Source organism: Paroedura picta, chromosome 3, assembly GCF_049243985.1.
Source record: "Paroedura picta isolate Pp20150507F chromosome 3, Ppicta_v3.0, whole genome shotgun sequence".
NCBI lineage: Eukaryota > Metazoa > Chordata > Lepidosauria > Squamata > Gekkonidae > Paroedura > Paroedura picta.
Window position 1 is genome coordinate 50,539,001 of NC_135371.1, and position 24,316 is coordinate 50,563,316.

Consider the following 24,316-nt stretch of genomic DNA (forward strand, 5'->3'; position numbering starts at 1 on the left):
ATTATGTTAGTGGTTTGTTAGTTTATTATTATCAGACTGCCTGGACTTTTAACTTCTAGATAGTGAAATCTAATAATCAGAATCATTCTTATTACTGACCTATTAAGAGGCAGGAAAAGAATGAGGCTAAAATGCAATCTGATTGTTAAACTACATGTATTCACATAAATGTGCATGTGTACTGTTGGCTACTGTCCACTTCTTGTACACTGTTTTAAAGCTAATGGCATACCAGTGGCTAAGGCTGCATCACACAGTGATAAACAGATCCACCAGTGAAGTCATTTATCCCCTTTCCCCTGCTTCAGTACAGTGTCTCCTGGTTATTAGTGGAGAAATATAGATGAGAGAATATTTATATCAGTAGTTTAAATACGCTGCTGCTGAGGTTACTTTCTAAAGCAGTTCACAGGAGTTGGCCAGAATCAGTGCCGCTGTCAAAACATCTTCACAGTGAATCGGTGTGCTCTTCCAATTGCCCCCAATGTACTGCAGAATTTCAAAGGCTGCAATTTGTTTGTCATACTTCAAAATTTATTGGAAAATGTCAGCAAGGAGTTTAAATCTTTCAAGTGGTATTGAAAGTATCAGACTATAGCTTTGAGCATGACCATATAAGGTGTTTGCTAAGGAATTATTCTGATGCACAGTTGAAAGATTTTGTTATTTTTTCTTTCTGTGATCAATGTAAGAAAAGTTCCATTAGGTTATCAGCACATTTGTCATTTACAATTACAGAAGAAAAACATTGAAGCATGTATTCTTCAGTTACATGTAATTCACAATTTACACAAAAGGTGGCATGACATTCAAGTCTAACCAAGCAGGGTAATAGTCTTCTGACCCCTTTGCTGTCCATATACTTCCCTTCAAAGGAGGCATCTTAGGCAAGCAAAGAATGAAGTAAGAATGGGGATAAGCAACGAATGGGTCACGTGGGCTTGGTTTGGCAGTTTGGTGGCTTTTTCATGTAGTAAATCCTTTGAGCCTCAGATTCTTATTTTATTTTTTGGCAGTACAGATAAACATAAATGCTAGCCATTGATGAGATGGTGAAAGGTTTATTAGTGATAAAAAATTGAATGACTGAAACAGACTGTAGTTTTAACGAATTCTGAGAAATATTCATTTTTTTCTCTCTCTTTAGTATACTATCTCCAGATTCTTGTGTACTTTCTTAAGCCTTAGAAATCAATGTGCATTGAATATTAAACAAAAACAGGTGATTTAGGTTAGAAATCAAAAGGAGGAGGAGATGGGTTGAGAAGAAGTGGAAACACAAAACATAAAGTGTGTTGTCTGAATAGTCCCCTAACAGTATATTGGGGTTGGGGGAACACAGTGACAGCAATCCTATGAATGTTTTCTTGGCAGGAAGCCTTAGTGAACTTAGTGGGATTTACTTCTGAATAGGCCCATTTATAATGGTTCCAAATATCTAGCATTACATTGGAGGATAAGGGGGAAGTTTTGACTACACACATGCTGTTTAATATACATCAGAAGGTAGGAGATGAACTTGTGCCTACCTAGATATGACAAAGAGGACTTTGACTCTTGAAAGAGCACATCCCAAAAATCTTCTGGACTTGAATGTTGCTCTTCTCACCTGCTAATTATGAAGGTCCTGTTAGTGTTCGAGCTACCAAGGCTAGTGCATTAAGTGGGTGGCTGGCACAGTTCAGAAGCTTTCCCCCTTGGTGTTTATTTCTTGCAATACTGCTGTGCTCTCTTAGTGTTTGCTATCTCAACATTATCTATAATTGTTTTATTTATTATGGGATTTGTATTCCTGTATTCAAAACTATAACTTGTGCAATGCTGTGGGGGAAATTCTTGAACCGTCACTGTATTACAATTTGCTGGAGACTTAGCAACAAAATGTATTTATACCCATTTAATAAGGTGGCAGTTTCCCTAATGCTGGGTTTTAAATTACTTCCCCTGCGACAATGCCTTACTTTTGTTTGAATGTTTAAAAATGTATCTAATTCTTTGAGGTCTGTTACTATCTGTTGTCAGCAATGCAGCATACATGCATTGATATTTTTGTGAAACAAATGGCTAATATTTATCTCACATTATTGATGTACGTAGTACAAGTTGCAAAATATCCATAGCCCAGCAAACCAGCAGTTAGCTCCATTACAACTAGTTGAACAGGAAGTTCTGGTCAATCATAGCAGTGCAGCAAATATCTGTAGTGGCTCTGCAATATTTGCTGCATCTACGTTGCCTATACTACAGTCATGGGTGGGGATTATTTTATGATAGTGCTACAAAACTAGTTGCCGATCAAATCGTACATGCAAGTATACCAATGTAATTATATTTATTTTGCTATGGTTATACGTCACCTTGCTCTAAGAAAGATCCAGGCAAAATACAGCAAAAAATATTATGGAATAATGATACAGTGAATAAAATATCTTTTAAACAATAAATATGCCACAAGGTCACTAGAAAGCTGCAACTAATACTACCATTTTTTAAAAGCTGGAGCAAATTAAATGATACTGATTAAATTAAACTGGAAATGCTTTTAAGAACCAGAAAGTCCCCTCTAGTAAAACACATCTGGGAATTACAACTAGCTATGTGAGCTCTTCTGTTTCATTTTCAAATCCCTTTTACTTAGCGCAATATTTTCCAAGATAGTCAGGTATCAGTAATTGGTCAGTTTGTATTTTTATCACTTAGCTGACAACATTTTGTATCATGTAGCTGACAACATTAAGAGCCTTGTGAGAAATTGGTTTAGTTTCCTGTTTTGTAGACAAACAAATGAATGGAATGAGGCTCAGCCTTTATTGCTTTGTATTGTAATGTATTGTAAATAGGACAGAATCACAGAATCATAGAGTTGGAAGGGGCCATACAGGCCATCTAGTCCAACCCCCTGCTCAACGCAGGATCAGCCCAAAGCATCCTAAAGCATCCAAGAAAAGTGTGTATCCAACCTTTGCTTGAAGACCACCAGTGAGGGGGAGCTTACCACCTCCTTAGGCAGCCTATTCCACTGCTGAACTACTCTTGACTTTGAACATTTTTTTCCTGATATCTAGCCTATATCGTTGTACTTGTAGTTTAAACCTATTACTGCGCATCCTTTCCTCTGCAGCCAACGGAAACAGCATCCTGCCCTCCTCCAAGTGACAACCTTTCAAATATTTAAAATGGGCTATCATGTCCCCTCTCAACTTCCTTTTCTCCAGGCTGAACATTCCCAAGTCCCTCAACCCATCTTCATAGGGTTTGGTCCCTTGGCCCCAGATCATCTTCATCGCTCTCCTCTGTACCCTTTCAATTTTATCGACGTCCTTCTTGAAGTGGGGCCTCCAGAACTGCACACGGTACTCCAAGTGTGGTCTGACCAGTGCCGTATACAAGGGGACTATGACATCTTGTGATTTTGATGTGATGCCCCTGTTGACACAGCCCAAAATGGCATTTGACTTTTTTACCGCTGCATCACACTGCCTGCTCATGTTTAGCTTTAGGACATATTGATAGAAATGGATGCAGTTGTAGCTAAGGGCCAAACTGCACATTTGGGTTTTTTAAAAGTTGGGTTTGGGTTGCCCAGAGCCAACTCAGGTTCCTGCCTCACCGCAGCTGCGGGAGATGCCTTTTTTAAACGTGTGGAAATAAATGGGAATTATTATATGTTGTGAGTACAGAACCTATTGCTAAAAGAACAGCAATTTTGTTTCCATATATTTTATTAGCCTCAGTTCACTTTAATCACATAGGACAAAAACGGTTCTTCACGTGGGTGAAGCCATGATGCTTTTGTCAAGGGGAAGTCAGACAATCCTAAAGCCTGCATTTCCATCACGGGTGGCCAAACTGTAACATCGTAACTGTACAATTCTACAAACAGCCAGTATCAATTCTGCTTCAGCACTTTCCCAATAATAGTAAATCAATAGTAAATCAATGGAAATGTTTTGATACTTCTCCACTCTTTGGAGATTGTTGGAGACTCACTTTTTAGAAGGAAATAATATTATATCTTCATGGTTCCTGATGATTAAGGTTCTAATCTTATGTATACTTATTCAGAAATCCCATTGAGCTCAGTGGGATGTGCTTCCAAATAAACATGCATAGGATTGGGTACTACGTCTCTTATTTTATTAAATAACATAATGACTTTCTGATTTATTTATCTTGCATTTGCAGTGGACATGATTTAATGAGCTTATTCAATGAAGTCAGCTGCATCCTAGAAGATTGTCAAACAATTTATTTCAGTAGAGTCAACAGAATGTAATTATAAGTTTACATATGAAAGTCAAACATATGTGTGCAACACATAGTTCCATCCACAGCCTGCTTCTCACCCGCCTCAAACTATTTATGAGATATGAATTAACATAAAAATCCAAATAACAGTTCAAAGGATACTTACAACTAGAGCTATCTTCTGCTGTCTTACAAGGCACAGTTATTCTGATCATGGGCCTCTTTATTTGGTTTCACATTTATAAAGCAGGAAATAAGTAGCATGCCAGAGTGTGAGTGCCAGGTCTTTGAAATAAGATTTTTTGTGGGATGTTGTTGTTGTTGTTAGGTGCGAAGTTGTGTCCGACCCATCGCGACCCCATGGACAATGATCCTCCAGGCATTCCTGTCCTCTACCATTCCCCGGAGTCCATTTAAGTTTGCACCTACTGCTTCAGTGACTCCATCCAGCCACCTCATTCTCTGTCATCCCCTTCTTCTTTTGCCCTCAATCGCTCCCAGCATTAGGCTCTTCTCCTGGGAGTCCTTCCTTCTCATGAGGTGGCCAAAGTATTTGAGTATCATCTTCAGGATCTGGCCTTCTAAGGAGCAGTCAGGGCTGATCTCCTCTAGGACTCATCGGTTTGTTCACCTTGCAGTCCAAGGGACTCGCAAGAGTCTTCTCCAGCACCAGAGTTCAAAAGCCTCAATTCTTTGATGCTCGGCCTTCCTTATGGTCCAACTTTCGCAGCCATACATTGCAACTGGGAATACCATAGACTTGACTAAACACACTTTTGTTGGCAGGGTGATGTCTCTGCTTTTTAGGATGCTGTCTAGATTTGCCATAGCTTTCCTCCCCAGGAGCAAGCGTCTTTTAATTTCTTTGCTGCAGTCCCCATCTGCAGTGATCTTGGAGCCCAGGAAAATAAAATCTCTCACTATCTCCATTTCTTCCCCATCTATTTGCCAGGAATTGAGAGGGCCGGATGCCATGATCTTTGTTTTCTTGATGTTGAGTTTCAAGCCAACTTTTGCACTCTCCCCCTTCACCTGCATCAACAGGCTGTCGGGAAGCAATGAGGAAGAATGACACGGAGAAGGATTTCCTGCGAAAGACCTCTCGAACAGAGGGGAATCCTTTATTTATACATACACGTAAATCATTTCAAATAATCCCGCGAGGTAGCGTGGAGCAAACTGATAGGCTTCAAGTAATCCCGCAAGGTAGCGTGGAGCAAACTGATAGGCTTCAAGTAATCCTTTTTACAAATAAGGCAATTGCTGTGCTGTAGTATCCTGATTGGTCTAGGTTAGATGCATAGGTGCAGCCTCAGAGAGCGTGGTTTGCCAACGCCCTCAGGCCGAATCTCTACATCTCCCCCTTTTTTGTTTTAAGGCAATGATAAGCCCGATACATGTTTCGGCGCTGAAAAGTTTCATGGGATTGGCAACACATTACCCATATTTTATCACTGTGATTTTTGAGTGTCCAATTATGAAATGCCGAATTTTTTGCATGACAACAAAAACAGAGACCTGGCATTGTGCGCTGATATCGAAATTGTTGAAAGCGCTTAACTTGTGAAAAGTTCCCTGCAAATAACTTTGATTTGTCTACATTTTGTAATTCAGCCAGCACCATCTCAGGTGAATTAAAGGGAGTGGGGATAAATGACATGGAAGCTACCGACAGACGGGATTCATAGATTAAAGACACATTTTTCCCATGAAATTGAAACATATAAGCAGCATGGCGGACCCAGTGATTAGGCACAGACATATAATGCGGAGTGGCAACCCCACTTGGTAAAAACCCACACATACAACATAACCAAATAACAACAGAATTAAAATGTAAGGCTGTTATAACAGCAGCAAGAAAGTTTTCCAGAGTTTCTGGAAGTCCTTGGTCCTTGAGTTGCTGCTCGGCTTGATCAGACAGACCCTTTATTGCCCCCCAAGTCACTGGGGGGTTTGGATGTCTTCCCTCCCCGTTTTCTCTTGACCACGGGCTCCATCTCCTGCAGCTGCAGGTTGAACTGAGGAATTGGGTTGCTTAACCCCTGATGCCAACCATTAAGTGCAGGGCGGACACAACAAGCAGGAACCCACCCAGAGGGAAGGGCAACTGCTGCGTAGCCCCAGCCCCAGGTAATCAATGGGACTGGCCTGTACCACCTCGGGTCTGGTAAACAACGGTATTGATCCTGGGGCCGAGGAAGAGGGACGTCGGTCTGGAAATGATGCTGAGTCCTAGCTAAAAACTGAGAATTAAAAGAAATAAGATTAAGATGATTTAGAGTAAACAAAGTACTTGAAAGCAGGGATTCCTTGTCTAAAAGGGAAATCCCAGTTCCCCCTTTTTGTTTTAGTTTGTCGAGCATGCGTTTCAGGGTCCCATTGGCACGCTCTACAATAGCTTGACCCGTGGAATTATAGGGAATTCCAAAGACATGTTTGATGTTCCATTGCGTGCAAAACTGAGCAAAAGCTGTGGAGCAATATGAAGGCGCATTCTCTGTTTTTAGGGTGCCTAGAACACCCATGACTGAAAATGCTCGGAGTAAATGTGCATGGAAGTGTTTTTCTTTTTCTCCTTTTTGCATGGTAGCAAAGATGTACCCAGAGTAGGTATCAATGACTACATGGAGATGCTTCCAAGGGGAAAAGGGTGGAAAAAGAGTGACATCCATCTGCCAAACTTGGTTAGCTCCAAATCCACGGGGGTTCACCCCAGTAGTCGGATAGGAGGCCTGATTAGCGCATAGTGGACATTGGCGCACAATAGCTTGTACTTCTGCCAAAGGAAGGTGGAATTCCTTGGCTAATGCCTTTGCATTTTGATGATGCAAGGCATGACTCTCAATTGGAGACTGAACAACAAATGAAACAAGAGAATCAGCTCAAGCATTTCCTTCAGTGAGAAAACCAGGAAAAGGCTTTTCACATGAGCTACATACATTGGAGCTGTTCACTGTTACAGTGATTTTTGTACAGCTAAAAACACACTTAATAGTTGTTCATCACATACTGGAGACAAATATGAATATTCAATTACAGATAAAAGATTACAGAGATACAAACTATCAGAATTTAAATTAAATTAAATAGTTGAGACTCAGAAAGACCAGGGCCAACACTGCTGCTGCCAGTTCCAACCGGTGGCTGATTATCTGCGGACCTGTAAACTTACTGTACCATATACCATCTGATTGTTGCCAGGTTAAGACTCCTGGTGAGGGAGATCCATCGGTAAACACCGTCTCTTGGGACATCAGTAATAACCCTTTTCAAAGAAAATGATAACTGAAAACATTAGAAACAATATAGAGCAAATACTCATTTGGAAGGAAACCTGGAGGCTTAGAGCTTTCAAAGCGCTCAAACATGTGACCAATCAAATTCAAAGAAAGAGAGGGACTCCACGAGGCAGTCTCATCTCCTGTTGAGGGCTGGAATGGCTGGAGCGCCAAGAGAGAGCTAATCTCCACACATTCCAGTGACAAAACAAACAATTGACCTGTGAAAGATTAGGCCTGTCTGATATAAATCAGGTAGCCTGAGTTAAAACAAAATGTAGGTCCTCCTTTAAATAGACAACCCAAAAAAATTGACCAAAAGAAAATATTCTGCTAATTACACATAAAAAGACTGATAATGTAATAAAAAACTGTGGACACATTCCCCAAAGAGGTTCTGTGCCTTGTTTTTACCCAAAATGTAGCAAAACATAAAATAAAGACAAAAGGATTTTGTCTTATATAAAAATTCTATCTCCATCACAGCCAGGCATTACCCTGACTTATAAATATTACGCAGCTAGACAGCTCTGACTGATAAAGCTCTATTGAGACACAGCAGCGTTTCAGTGAGCATACTTCCTAACTGCTAACCAAAAATTTTAAGACAGAACTCCACTCCCCCCCTTCTTCCTTGAAGCGGGGGGTCAGGAAACAAAAGATAAAGTTCTTCCTGGGCTGTAAACTAAGGATCATTCCTGTGCTACGGAAAACCTTTTAGTTGTGTAGATTAGTGGGTGATAGGTAAGAAAGCAAGATAAGTTTCTAACTAAGCTCCTAGCGTAGGAACTGGAAAAAGAGAGTCTGATTCCAAATTGCTAAACAGCACTCCTGCTACTGCAGCTGGAGGCTCTATCAATTACAGCCAAATTTTAAATTTTAAAATGTCTTTAGGTGGCTAATCATCAAAACCATGAAAACATTACTTTATAAGAGGAACAGAAATTTTAATAAGGTCATTGACTAAGAATTAGTGATCCCTGATAAAGATCGCTGCAAGCATCTGGAGAATGAACAATATTCCCGAGGGCTTTACCCTGAGTCAAAAGAAGCTTGGTAGTCACCTATGCCAAAATCCCAGCGAGATTTTATCATGCTTGCCATATCTGGATCACGGCCCAAACCCTGAATAATGCATCTATTTTCTGAAATACAGTTTTCTTTAGCTAATTTCTTGAGCAATTTAGCTTGGGCTTCCTGATTATTAATCTGTGCCTCTGTAAGGTGCTTGATGAAATCAAGAAAGAATTCAGAGACTTTCTGCCTAACATTAGTGATCCCCTCTATCATTCCTTGAAAATAAGAGGATTGTAAACCATTTTCCTTTATAGCCTTGTTCAACTCATGCAGAATTGAATAGGGAATGGCTTCCCACGTTAACGGGATCTGCCTGTTTTCCCCTTCCCCACGTGGTTCCCCCCTTGTTAAAGGAAAGAACGCTGGGGTTTCTCCCTCCCAGTCCTCAGAGAGATCGAGCTGACCGGCCTGATGGGCAGCTTGAATCGCGTTAACGATCTGGGAGTGGCCCCCAGTCCTTAATGGCTGCGAGGCGACAGGTTTGGGAGTGGTCGGTGTAACGGCCACTGGTAAGAGAGTGGGATAGGGAAGGGGCAAAGGGGCAATATCTTTCAATAGCAGATTTCCAGCTTCTGGGTTCATGACTTCCAGCGCTTTGTGTACTTTCTGCCATGTCAATAAGATCAGCATGGGAGCATGGGGCTCTGCCTTTAACTCCCTCCCTATTTTTTCCCAGTCTCCTAGTCTTCTGGTCCCCGCTAAAGGGTACCACGGGCACTGGCAAGATACTTCTTGTATCAGTTCCCGGAGGTCCTTCACCGAAATCGCCTCTCCTGTGCACTGTCTCACTGCCTGTTGCAATTCGTCAGCATGCTTTACCTGTTCCTTAGACAATGATTCCCCCATACTCACCAGGGAGCCGTAGCTGATCGTGCACGAAGACTCTTTTTCTGGTCGCGGTGAGCACAGGTTCTGGGATCACGTCGGGCTCAACCACTTGTCGGGAAGCAATGAGGAAGAATGACACGGAGAAGGATTTCCTGCGAAAGACCTCTCGAACAGAGGGGAATCCTTTATTTATACATACACGTAAATCATTTCAAATAATCCCGCGAGGTAGCGTGGAGCAAACTGATAGGCTTCAAGTAATCCCGCAAGGTAGCGTGGAGCAAACTGATAGGCTTCAAGTAATCCTTTTTACAAATAAGGCAATTGCTGTGCTGTAGTATCCTGATTGGTCTAGGTTAGATGCATAGGTGCAGCCTCAGAGAGCGTGGTTTGCCAACGCCCTCAGGCCGAATCTCTACAACAGGCTCTTTAGTTCCTCTTCATTTTCTGCCATTAGAGTGGTATCATCTGCATATCTGAGGTTGTTGATATTTCTCCCTGCAATCTTGATCCCAATTTGTGACTCCTCTAATCCTGCCTTTCTCATGATGTGATCCGCATACAAGTTAAATAGGCAAGGCGACAGTATACAGCCTTGCCGAACTCCTTTCTCAATTTTGAACCAATCTGTGATTTCTTGTTCAGTTCTCACTGTTGCTTCTTGACCTGCATATAAGTTTCTCAAGAGACAAATAAGACGCTCTGGTATTCCCATCTCTTTAAGAACTTGCCACAATTTGTGGGAATACCACTCTTAATATTTTGCTTATTAACATTATGAAATTATATGTCCTTAATTTCAGTGCCCAACTGTGGTTGAATACATCTCAAAGATCTATTGTAACCTCAGACATCTACTGTCTAAGGATCTCTTAGGCCTGTGTAAACGCTCACTTGCTCTAGAACAGTGGTTCTCAACCTGGGGGTCGAGACCCCTTTCGGTGTCGAACGACTCTTTCAGAAGGGTTGTGGCAGGGCAAGCAACTTGGCCGGGGAGGGGGGATGCCATCCACACAACAACCTTGCAAGATAGATCAAGATAGACCATTCATTTGTCTGGAGTAGCGGAAAAGAGCGAGATCAGCATGGTGGGACAAGAGGCAGAGCTGAACTGAGAAACCCCAGAAAAAGCCAATTTATATATAATCATGAACAATAGATCTTCATGCCATTGGTCAGTTTCAATTTAATTTCTGTGAAAGAACCCTTGCATAATTTTATGGTTGGGGGGTCACTACAACATGAGGAACTGAATTAAAGGGTTGCTGCATTAGGAAGGTTGAGAACCACTGCTCTAGAATATCCCTTTGCCTAAGGAACTGGAAATAAAGACACTAATAAGTAAATTGTATTGACTAAAAAAGTAGACCGATCAGAGAAGGAAAATAATTAATCATTGGGAATTCCGAAATGCCATAATGACAATTCTAGTATGATTATTTCCTTATTTTACAGTGATGTCACACCCTCTTCTAGTTCCTTTTTAAGGGGTCCCTACCAAAGGAGGATTGTGTGTGTGAGGATGGGGGAGTGAGAATGGGGCAGAGGATGGGGAAGTGAAAGAACGCTACAGGGTAGCAGAGTTGCCTGGAAGGGGAGGACATATAGGGCTCTGGTGGCAAGATAGGAGAGAAGGGAAGCTGGAGTAGGATGGGGCAGTGAGATGGTAGTTGCAAATGTGCAGGTAGAAGTCTGGGGGCTGAGAGAGAGTAGTGTGGAGACAGACAGACAGACAGACAGACAGACAGACAGACAGACAGACAGACAGACAGACAGACAGATAGAGACTGTTGTCCTGGTGTCCGATTGGCAGTGGAGGTCAGTTGGGAATAGGTTGAACCCAATTTGTGGGTGAACTCCCAATCATTATATACCTACAATTCTCTTTGTTTTAAGGGATCTTGCAACAGTTTCAAACTACATTCACAGAAATCACTGCCTTGCTTAATGTTTGGCTGTGGCAAAAGCTGGTCATAACATGTTTAACACCATGGATGATCTGTGCCTCCCTCTATGTGTGCGCCCGCTGGCACTCCAACACCCATGCCTCCCCTCCGCCTGCCAGCGCTCCCACTCCCACACCTCCCCCTCCCCCCATGGCGCGGCGATAGCTGCGCCGGGAGAGACCGGCCGCTTCACGTGCTGAAGCACCCAACCCTAGTTCCAATCTGTATACTTCAAGGCTAGATAAGATTTTAGGTATCTAGTTTCATACAAGCCAGACTACATTCTGGGTGTCTTATAGTAGATGATGGTAAAATAAATGGCAGAATGAATTGGTGGGGCCTGTTAGATGTTAAGTTATCACCGGCCCCAACCCAAAACCTGGTGGAAGAGCTCTGTTGTTGGAGGATGGGCCAGATGTGGGATCTCCATGGAGTTTTTGTGAGTCTCCTGGCTGCTGCATTTTGGACCAGCTGTAGTTTCCGGGTCAAGGCTAAGGGCAGGCCTGCGTAGAGCGAGTTACAGAAATCCAGTCTGGAGGTGACCGTCGCATGGATCATTGTGGCTAGGTGTTCCGGGGCTGGGGAGGGTGCTAGTAGCTTGGCTTGGCAGAGATGGTAGAATGCCAGCCGCGCTACCTTCATGACCTGGGCTTCCATTGTGAGGAAGCATCCAGGATCACACCCAGGTTCCTGGCGGAGCAGGCCGTAGAGAGCTGTACAACATCCAGGGTGGGCAGGTGCGCTTCCTCGAATGGACCCTTCTTACCCAGCCACAGGGCCTCTGTCTTTGAAGGATTGAGCTTCAGACGACGCTGCTTGAGCCATCTCGTCACTGCTTCCAGGCAGCTGGCTAATGCTTCTGGGGGAGAGTCAGGGCAGCCATCCATCAGGAGGAAGAGCTGGGTGTCATCTGTGTATTGATGACAACCCAGCCCAAACTTCCATACCAGTTGTGCAAAAGGGTGCATGAAAATGTTGAATAGGATAGGAGAGAGGACCACCCCTTGTGGGACTCCACAAGTAAGTAGTCGGCGGCTTGATGTTTTCTGTCCTATTGCAGCCCTCATACACTTTTGTTCATTATACACCACTGACTTTGCTTAGGCTTGGTAATGTAATTGCCCATTATATTTGTTGCATGGTAAAGAAATAACTTGTGTGCTTGCTCCCTCTGTCCTTGGAAAAGTGACAGAGGAAAAAGCAGGAACTTCAAAGTGTCTAGGGCTGCCTGATATGTACTCACACCCTTCAAGGAGCAAGGCCTCTCAGCAGGATTTTGCAGTCTTTTCCTCTCTACCACCAAATTCCTTCATCCTGCCAACAGAAACATCGTTCTAATGATCTTGCTGCGAGGGAGGATCATACAGATTTTTCATGTAACCCTATGCACAGATGATGGAAATAGTAGCAGGCAATTATTTGCAAGCAGGAAACTTTCTCAGTATTTCCTAATTGGATCATAGTATAGTATAACTTTCATGGATTGCCTTGAAGTATATTGTGCCTGAATCATTACAACCATAAACCAAACTATTCAGAACATGTTTGAAATATTTGCTATGGGAACTTGAGTAGTTTATTTCCTGTCAGGATTCTAGGAACATAATTAACTAATTTTGATGGAGTTGAAATTCGTATAATTTTGGGTGGTGTGTTTTTTTTATTGTTCAAGTGAATATTTTTATTGTTGTGAACTGCCCAGAGCCCATATGGGGAAGGGTGTATAAAAATTAAATATTGTTGTGGTTGTGATTGTTATAAGAGCTGTGGGATCAGACCGGTGGTCTATCTAGTCAAGCATCCTGTCTCACACAGTGGCCAGCCGATTACTGTAAAAGGTTAACAAAATGCATAGAGGCCAAGGCACTGGCATTCAGAAGTTTACGATGTCTAAAGCACAATAAAATCAGAGTCCAGTAGCACCTTTAAGACCAACAAAGATTTATTCAGGACGTGAGCTTTCGAGTGCAAGCACTCTTCCTCAGACTATGATCTTCTTACATGATCTTCTAAAGGTTCCTTTTAGTCACTGTGACTAGTAGCTGCCTATAGATCAATCCTTCATGAATCTGTCTACCCCCCTTTTAAAGCCGTATATGCCTCTGGCCATCACAGCATACTCTTTTAATAAATTCCACATTTTTACCACCTAATCCATGAGTAAAGAAATATTTTCTTTTGCCATCCTGAATCAACTGCCCAATCTATTGGGTATCCTGAGTTCTCTGTGTTCATTCTCTCTCTACCCCTTGTGCTATTTTATAAATCTCTATCATGGGCCCGCTTAGTTATTTCTTTTCTAAACTGAGAAGTCCCAGAATCTTCAGCCTTTCCTCATAGAAAGGTGTTCCAGTTCCTTAATAATCTTGATTGTTCTCTTCTGTACTTTTTATACCTCTGTAGTATCCTTTCTGGTAGCCAGAAATGTACACAGTATTTCACATGAGGATACGCCATAGTTTTGTACAGGAGTATTATAATATTGGCTGTTTTACTTTCATTCCCTTCCCTAATAATCCCTCTTTTCACCACTGCAGCACACTTCATTGACCTGTCCACTATGGCTCCAAGGGTTCTTTCCCTTTTGCTCTCAGAAATTTTGCTCTCAGGAATACAACAGGTGCTAGCACATATACCTGCACTGTAGCCTTCCTGGGTTCTGGTCCTCCCCCTCCCCACTCCCCACTCGATCTTGAGATCCAGTGTGGTGAAGTGGTTAAAGAGTAGCAGACTCTAATGTCATTAGTTGGGTTTGATTCCTGACTTTTCCTCCATATACAGCCAACTGGGTTGCCAACCTCCAGGTGGCGGCCTGGAGACCTTCAGGAATAACAAGAGCAGCTGGTTCTGGGAGCGGCAGCAAACAAACAAACAAACAAACTGATTTCCAAAGGAGAATGAAAACTGAAAAGGAAGGAAGGAAGGAAGGAAGGAAGGAAGGAAGGAAGGAAGGAAGGAAGGAAGGAAGGAAGGAAGGAAGGCAGGCAGGCAGTCAGGCCTCGGGGGGGGGGTTGGGCTGCCACCCTCCCCACCCTCCACATATCCCAAAGGCTGGGCCAGCCAGCCTCCACTCCCCCATATCTCCCAAGGGTCAGGCTGGGTGGGTGCCTTCTTCCTGCCCTCTCCCCCACATTTCCCAAAGACCAGGCTACTTGGCAAAAGCTGTGAGGGCTGGGCTGCCACCTTTCACCCTCCTCACATTTCCCAAAGGTCAGGTCCTCCTTCCTACTCAGCACCATCCCCCAAAGGACAGGCTGAATAGGAAAGTCCTTGTGAGACTCCACCGCTTATTTCTCTTCATTGCGAAAACTGTGCATTCATTCTTTATGTTTCCCGACTTTTAAACAATTTTTAATAAGAGAATGTGTCCTCATTCCATGACTCCTGGGTAAACGTATTTGGTGAGATATATTTGATTGTATTATGTCTGCCCTGTTATATACATGTTTGTTCAAAAGAACTCCAAAAGATTGATGAGGCAGGACTTCACTGCTTCACAGAACCCATACTGATTTTCCTTCAGCAGAGTTCATCACTCTAGGTGCCTAATGATTCCATCTTTCATTATAGTTTCTACTGATTTCTCTGCGGCAGACATTAAACTCACTTCCCTGTAATTTTCTGATTCCCTGTTAAGCCCCACCCCATTTTAAAACTTGAGTAACATTTCAACTCCAGGGGCCCCATTTCTTCATTTTACATAGATATACAATAGCAGAAGTCACTGTCTGTACTCCCATACTTCTATATTTGTCACAGAACCTTGTAATATTCTTAGACTAATCCACTTTCCAGTGTTTTTGTGAAGATAAAATGGTGAAGGAAAAAATATTGTAAGTTCCTTTGGGTTATTACTGAGGAGAAAGTGGGGCATTAGATAAAGTAAATTAAAGCAAAATTTATGCATTGACCCATTATGCATGGCAGCAGCTATGCTGCGCTGCCGCCATGCCATTGCGGAGGGGCCAAAAGTCCCACCATCCCCCGTGTATGCACGGGGGAGGAGCTCCACCGGCTGTGCTGGCACAATGGCCCCACACATGCAATGCGGGGCTGGAAACGCTGGGAGTGCTGTGGCGGCGGCGGTGGGGGATTAGGGGCAGAGGCTGCCCACCGTAGGATGGTGGGGAACAGCATGATGCTCTCCTGTCATGGTGGGGGCAGGGGCTCCTCCAATTATGCACAGGGCTTGCCCGACCCAGCCCTTGCTTGCGCCCTCGGGGAACCAAGGACTCCGGAAGAATCCATGTTTCGTTAACGCGGGTCTTCTGAGGACCTGGGTCAGGACAGGCCCTGGATGGCGGCAATGTCAGCCATAATCGGGGATTTTCCCCAAAGGCCTGTCACCACCATTTCAGGCATTCCAGCCTGTGAATAATGGGTCATTGTAAGCTATGTTCATTGGCTACTTTTGTAATTTATAAATTGAAAGTTACATAAGATTCCAATATTCCTTTTCTATAAATTCCTTTTCTATAAATTGAAAGTTACATAAGATTCCAATATAGATTATGGATCAATGTGGTGGATTTTTATGGGCCAATTAAAAGTAATTTGAGTTATTTCAGACTCTATTAAAATAAATAAGAATAAAACAATAAATTAATATCCCCTACTTCACTTTGCTCAATAGTATCCCAAATGTAATCTTTTTACATGCATTATTTACCTGTAATCCAGATTAGGCATTTTGACACAAAAATACCTTTGATATTATTTTCTCAGAAAAAGTTTAAAGCCTATCTTTACAACTTTGTAGGGCTATGATGGAAAAGTGTTTCTCATGTAGTGACCATCACATGTATACCTTAAATTAGAACTGTTTTTGAAAATTGTGATATGCATTGGTATAATTAACAGTCATTCCAAAGAAGAAGGGAATATGATGGTTGCACAAGTGCAAAGTTTAACAACATAACTTTTGACTGCTGCTATATACTACCATTTCCTAATTGTATTTACTTGGAAGTAAATAATTTCGATAGGCTTTGTGATTTCAGCCCAATATATCTATCAAGTCTTTCAGCAAAACTGAACCATATAAATTCCTCATGAAGTATACTATAAAAATATAGTTAGGCCATATATTTTAAACATCACAATATTATTTTAGTTTATTTAGCATTTTGCATAAATCATTATAATTTAACATGTTAGTAACCAAGATACCAATGTTTATAAATCCCCTAGAGTGCAACAAATGCAATTTGTAATTACAAGCACACAGTAATTTGTACTATGTGTCATCTAAATCAGCAGTAATTGTTATCCTGGCTAAGACTAATTCCAAAGTTAATCATATTGAATATACTGGAATGTGCATGCCTTAAAAGTATAAACTAGAAATTTAAATAAATTTTGGTTCACATTTGAAAATGAGAGATCATATGAAAGAAAACATAAAATGAACTAGAAGTAATATTAATATGTTCACAGTTATTAACTGTGACAGAAACATTGTTTTGGATGTCTTTAATTTTTATTTTTTTGTTCCACTTAATATTTCTGGTATAGCCTAGGAGGAAGAGCTGGGCTGAATCTGCACGGAGCTTATATTCCAATTCCATGTCGATTCAGTCCCTGTAGTCTACACTGAATGCAATTTCCACTTTGATTTTGGTTGCTTTAAATTTTCCTTCTGCAACAAGCATGATTGATCCGGAGTGACCCTACCTTTCCCCCGTGATATCCTAGAGTGGATATAACAATATTTGAAAAATCGGCATGAGAAAGCATGCAGCTGTCTGCTTTCCCCGAAATAACTTGCTGCCGAGCCTCTGCTGGTTCCAAACTTGCTGCTGAGCCTCCATGTTAGAGAAACCCTGTTTGGCCAAGGCTTCAGTTACCAGGCTGCAAGCTTGCCTTAGAGAGGAAGCCCTAACTTCTCTCGGCAGAAGCTCCAGAAGCCGTAACTTCTCTTGGTAGAGGTTTGCCTATTGGTTTTTTTCTCCCTCCTCTGCTGTCTCCAATCCTCTTTCCTCCTCTTCAAGAAAAGAAAGAGGCTCTTGCTGTGCCTCCCCCCCTCCTGAGCTTCCCTAAGCACGTGCAGAACAATTTCTTTTGAATTAATTTCATCCCATTGGTTCTGGTCCGTCCCTCCAGGGCAAGAGAGAACAACTCTGCTCCATCCTCTGTATCAGCAGTCCCCAACCTTCTTGTAGTCGGGGACCGCCTCCGAGGGTGGGAGAGAGCTGGCGGCCTGGCCACAGCAGCTGCATGTAAACGTGCACGCGCATTTGCCGCACGTGCACGTTTTCGCCACTAGGTGGCGCTAACACGCATGCGCAGAACAGCCGCACGTGCGCGTTTTCACCAGCAGGGGGCGCAAACACGCATGCGTGGCGGCTCCGCGCGTGCGCGTTTGCGTCACTGGCGTGCCAGAGGCCGCGCCTGCCTCTTCCCCCCTCTCACTGCGGGGGGAGTGGAAGATAGGCGCGGCCGCTCGCGGCCCGATACCATGGCCTTAACGGCCCGGTACCGGGCTGCAGACCGGGGGTTGGAGACCTCTGCTCTATATGGCAGCCTTTTAAATACTTGAAGATGGTTATCAAATCTCCTCTCAGTCGTCTCCTCTCCAGGCTAAACAGACCAAGCTCCCCCAACCCTTCTATATATGTCTTGGTCTCCAAACCCCTCACCATGTTGCCCTCCTCTGGACACGCTCCAGTTTGTCTACATCCCTTTTCAACTGGGGTGACCAAAACTGAACACAGTACTCCAAGTGAGGCCGAACCAGGGCAGAGTAAAGCGGTAGCATCACCTCCTGTGATCTGGACATGATACTCCGTTTGATACAGCCCAAAATCCCATTTGCCTTTTTAGCCTCCGAGTCACACTGTTGATTCATGTTCATTGTATGGTCTACTAAGAGTCCTAGATCCTTTTTGCATGTGCTAATGCCAAGACAAGTCTTCCCCATCCTATATGGGTGTATTTGGTTTTTCCTACCTAAATGCAGAACTTTACATTTGTCCCTATTGGACTTCATTTTATTCAGTTTAGCCCACTTCTTGAGCCTAGATCATCCTGTATTCTGTTGCTGTCTTCAGTTGTGTTTGCTACCCCTCCCAGTTGAGTATCATCTGCAAATTTAAAAGGTATCCCCTCTAAACCCTCATCCAGATGGCGTGTATGGCCCCTTCCAATTCTATGATGCTGTAAAGGGTTCTGTATGATTTACTCACTGGCTAAAAATATGTTATCTTTCTTCCTTTTCTGCACAGAAAGTAAATAATGTATCTGAGGAAATATTTTTTTTTGCTGTGCACATAAAATCCAACTGTGTTCTGAATAGCTGTTTGGAATGTCTACAGTGTTATTTTTAGTGCTAGTATTCTAGCCAAATAGTAATTGTAAAACCACGTGCTTAGAACAAATGTGTGAAGAATGAGAAGAATTTTTTGTTGTTGTTACCAGCCTGTTGTACAGTAACTGACACAGATGGATTTATGTGAACAGTTTAGGGGGGGGGATAAAGAGACACAAATTATGATCTTTGGAATAATGGAGATTCTCTTGTTAATAAGATTAAACCATGAAAAGGGATATGGATTCATTCGATTTTTTTAAAAAATAATGAAACTTTCTCAACTTCTTTGTATATATTTATGTATTTGCTATGCTTTTTAAAATAGCTTAAACAAATCCCCAAGTTAAATGAAGGGGTAAACCTTTAAGCAAGTGAAGGAAATGAGAAGACTATATGATCTAGGATGGGCCTGTTTGAGTCCTAACAATTCCGTTACTGGGGTACTATGCTCTGATGGTCTGTTATTTTTAGATCTGCACTCTCATTTGTGAGAGTTACCAATAGTGTAGAAAGAACTGGAGTGCACTGATGTAGCACTAGTGCACTAGTGATGATGGCTTAAATGAGGGAAAAGGTCAGGAGAGTTGGTAAAAGTTTCATCATATCCTGTTGACTGTGTTTCTAATTGTTTCTTTATACATAATTTAAAGTAGAGTATAACAAGGAAACATGTCTGTTACATTTTGAAAACTTCAGTAAGAACGCAGAGCCTGATACACTCAAATATCTTGGATATGGTGACACTGCAGAGAGAGAGAGAGAGAGAGAGAGAGAGAGAGCTTCTTGTAATGGAGTGGGCTTTTGAGATTGATTTGGCGAATGATTTGTCATGATTCAGTATTATTATTTTTTTCATGTCAGGCATAACCCACATTTTTTCCACAAAAAATAGAGCAGAAATCTGATGTTGTGCCCACATGACATCATCTACTTTCCACGTTTTTCTGTTTGCTTCAGTCTTTCCCAATCTAGTTTGACAGTCTTTTCGGAAAGACCATCAACAGTCTTTGTGGCACAGACTGTTTGCATACCATGTGGTTGGAAAGATATGCATTTTTGATCGTTCCACTCATATCAGCGTCATTTTTCTTGCCACTACAGCAACCATTTCCCTCATGCCATTGGTACCCTTTAAAATATGTAATTATCATATTTATGATACAATACCACAGTTTCCTTTTTCAGTGGAAAAAGGAAACAAGGCTGACAAAGAGTGCAGTGGTTAGACACGATCAAAATGGACACCGGCCAGAACATTGTACAGCTGAGGGAGGCTGTGCGGTATCATGGATCGTGGCAACAGCTGTGGCATGGGATCACCGAGAGCTGGATATGACTGAATGGCTGACAACAGCAACCACAATATACTATTTCCTTTGAATTCTCAATTCCATTTTTAAAGAAGGTTTCTAGCCCTTTCCCCTTATATGTCCGTTACAAGTCTGTAGTCCTTTTTCCTCTTATATATCTACAACATAAAAGGATAGTCACTGAAAAATGAAATCTGCAAGTTCAGAGTAGCTTTTTAATTTAAAAAAAATCTGTAATTACTATTGTAATACAGCATCTGAACCCAAATCAGCCATAAGAACCACTCAACAATTTGGGTTCATGGAGGAAAGCTGCTGTTACAAGCTGGGCAGTTGTATAAATGGACTCTTAATTTGGTGAAACCCAACTAATTCCATTAAGCTAAACTTGATGCAGGACATTGTTCAGAATCATAGAATAATAGAGTTGGAAGGGACCTCATGGGTCATCTAATCCAACCTCCTGCACTATGCAGGACACTCACATCTCTATCACTCATCTACTGTAACCTGCCACCCCTTTGCCTTCACAGAATCAGCCTCTCCGTCAGATGGCTATCTAGCCTCTTTTTAAAAGTTTCCAAAGATGGTGAACCCACCACCTCTCGAGGAAGCCTGTTCCACTGAGAAACCGCTCTAACTGTCAGGAACTTCTTCCGGATGTTTAGATGGAATTTCTTTTGAATTAATTTTATCCCATTCATCCTGGTCTGTCCCTCTGGGGCAAGAGAGAACAATTCTGCTCCATCCTCCATATGGCACCCTTTTAAATACTTGAAGATGGTTATCAGATCCCTTCCCAGTCGTCTCCTCTCTAATCTAAACAGACCAAGCTCCCCCAGCCTTTCTTCATATGTTTTGGTCTCCAAACCCCTCACCATCTTTGTTGCCCTCCTCTGGACACGTTCCAGTTTGTCAACATCCCTCTTCAATTTGGGTGCCCAAAACTGAACACGTGAGGCCGAACCAGAGCAGAGTAGAGTGGTACCATCACCTCCCGTTATCTGGACATGATACTCCGTTTGATACAGCCCAAAATCCCATTTGCCTTTTTAGCCACTAAGTCACACTGCTGACTCATGTTCAATGTATGGTCTGCTAAGACTCCTAGCTCCTTTTCGCACATACTGCTGCCAAGACAAGTCTCCCCCATCTTATATTGGTGTATTTGGTTTTTCCTACCTAAGTGCAGAACTTTACATTTCTCCCTATTGAACTTCATTTTATTCAGTTTAGCCCACTTCTTGAGCCTAGATCATCCTGTATTCTGTTGCTGTCTTCAGTTGTGTTTGCTACCCCTCCCAGTTGAGTATCATCTGCAAATTTAATAAGTATCCCCTCTAATCCCTCATCCAAATAATTTATAAATATGTTTATGAGTCCAGAAGCCTGGATTCATTCTAATATCTTTTAAATACATGCAGAGTGCCTTGACAATATATCTAATTCTCAACACGGCCAGATCTGTACATACTTAAATCCAGAGAGTGGAGCCACGAACAGACAAAATAGATGTTTCAAAAATCCTGAGAAAATCCAAGGTTTGAAGAAAAGTATGAAATCATCTTAATATTTACACACTTGGGAATTTATATATCTGTCCCTCTTAATAAAACAGTAAGGGGTGTTGGGGTGGGCTGGATCCAGGATCAAAACTCCTGGATTGGCCCCTTGGCCCTGGACTGACAAGCGGAGGGGCCAATCGGAAGGTGCGAAGCATGTTCCGATTGGGGCCTCACCAGGACAGATCAGAGTTCCATCCAGTCAGCCACGGGCAAATTGCTTGATTCACCCAGACAGCCATTCCACAAAAGCTGGTGAGGTGGTATGGTTACAATTTGAGACTAGGAGCTGGTGGGGGGAGAGGAAATAGTGTGAGAGTATGGGGGGATAAGGTGCTTCCTATGCAACTGGGCCTGGTCTGGCAGCCCATACTGAGCCTCAGGGGAGGGCAGCATACAAATATAATAACTGTATGTATGTATGTATGTATGTATGTATGTATGTATGTATGTATGTATGTATGTATGTATGTATGTACATAGGATCATTGTCCATGGGGTCGCGATGGGTCAGACACAACTTCGCACCTAACAACAATGAATGAATGAATGAATGAATGAATGAATGAATGAATGAATGAATGAATGAATGAATGAATGAATGAATGAATGAATGAATGAATGAATACTGTGCAATTCAGCCACACTTTTCTCAGGGGAAAGCTCCCAGAGATAGGGGGAACTGAAGTAGAGGAAGGGAAATAAAGGTAAATTAGCGGAATGGTGAGGAGAGGAGAGCAGGATAAAGGGAGGTGATATGAGGACTTTTAAAGAAGGGAAAAAAGAAATAATGGTAGAGGGAAAATGAGATTCCTCCTCACAAATCTTTGTGAGTCCCCAGCTTGTGTGCCTCTAGGGACATCAGGCAGTGTTCATACATTGTGCATAAGGCACCAGAGCTGGCCTCATTCTAAAAGCAACCAACACAGTTGCTTGGCTGTCTACATTTTTAGGTCAGAGAAATAGTGTGTGATCACAGAAGCAATACTCAGGAGTCCCAGGCATCACAGCATAAAGAGTTGCCCTGGCCAGTTAGACTACTGGTCCAACCAGTACAGCATTCTGCCTGACACAGCAGCCACCGAGTTGTTCTGAGAGACCAAGAACTAAACACAGAGGCCAAGGCGATGTCTCTTCCTGGCACTGGTATTCAGAGGTTTAGTAAATTTCTGAACACAAAATGCCAGGTGTGTATCTGAGCAAAAAGTCTTACTGTAGACCCCGGGAGGATGTGAGGAAAATGTAATAATTACATATTTAGGTAGAAAAGTGACTAGGCTGAGCTCCTTCAGCTTGCAAGAAATATATCCCAAATTTTAACTGGGCTGTTGAGTAGATGCTATATCCACAAACCAACAGTTATCTAATATTAATAATACAGCACTGCCGTACAGGACTGTTGTAGCTACAAAGTCAAAAGAATTTATTCCTAGATCCTACTTTTGTAAAATTGAATGTTATTTACTTCATTTATACCCTGGATTTCTCCCCAATGAAGACCCAAAGTGGCTTACATCATTCCCCTCACCTTAATTTTTTCTTCACAGCAACCCTGCAAGCTGCTGTGACTTGCCCATGATCACCCAGCAAGCTTTGATGTGGGGAGTCTGGTCTCCTTGTTAACAGTGTGCCTGCTTGCACCCTGAGAGCTGATGTGAGGAAATGGCACCATGCTGCTGGTATATCATTTTGGCAAATCACTATAGTCATCCACATGTCGTTGATGAGATGCTATAGGACAGGGTTTCTTGATGGCCCTGGAAGGGTTTCTTGAAGAGGTGGGAGTTAATTATATATATATATAAAATTTGTTAAACCATATATGGTGCTGTCGACCCACCCACTTCTCCCAAAATGGCCAATGACGAGCCTGGAGGGGATGAGAAGGGGAAGGGCCCCAGTGGACCTGTACACAGCTATGTTTCCCAATCATATTCTGCAGATCACACTGCTTCTGGGGCGTCTTGAAGCCTGAATAATGTTTAAGGGGTTTCTCAAGGGTTAAAAAGTTGAGAACAGCTGTTCTAGGATTTGGGCCAAATGCTAGAGTTTTGCTGAAATCCTAGAACATTGTATAGAAGCGTGCAGGTGCCCTGATGTGATGATTTCCAGTCATGGCTTCATTCACCTTCCCCACACCCCACTTTCACTGGTTGCCAGCTTATTTCCCTGGCAGAGGGAGGATTCATACCTGAAGTCGCAAATCCAATACTCTTAACTATGACATAGAAATATTCTGTACTTTTATGCAAGAGGATTGGAAATTATTGAAACCAATCTGACATGTGCTCCAGCTGCAGGCTCGTGGACTTTGCAGATCCTGGAGCTTTGAGGTCTTTTAAGATTTTAGTTTTAATTAATTTTGGACCCAATTATGTGAATAAAATGCCTCTGTGAAGATAAAAGACATTGGTTAGATTGCAGAGAAAGAATCACAGAGGGAGAAACTGTGGATCAAGAGAGGGTGAAGAAGGAAGGGGGGAGACCCAGCCTCTAAAGCGGCTCCAAGCAGTTCCGAAGCCAAGGCAAACATTTGTTGCTACCCAAGCCAAGAGCCAGCCTGCCTGCCTGCCTGGGGAGGCAGAAACTTCCAGTGTCACCAAAGCTGCTGAATAGCAATGAAGCCTGCCTTCCCTAGTCTGAATGCAACTATTAATAGCGCCGCCAGAGCCCCCGCTCTTTCCATCACGTGAAGGGAGGATGGGAGGAAAGTGTGTGAGCGGGAGGCGGCAGCGGCTCCTGCATCCTCCTCCTT

At 42.6% G+C, this 24,316-nt stretch overlaps 1 protein-coding gene across 17 annotated transcripts in view; it reads left to right on the forward strand.

Moving 5' to 3' along the window:
• IQSEC1 (IQ motif and Sec7 domain ArfGEF 1) overlaps positions 1–24,316 on the forward strand; it is a 466,480-nt gene that overhangs the window by 330,410 nt on the left and 111,754 nt on the right. The gene's annotated exons all lie outside the window — the stretch shown is intronic.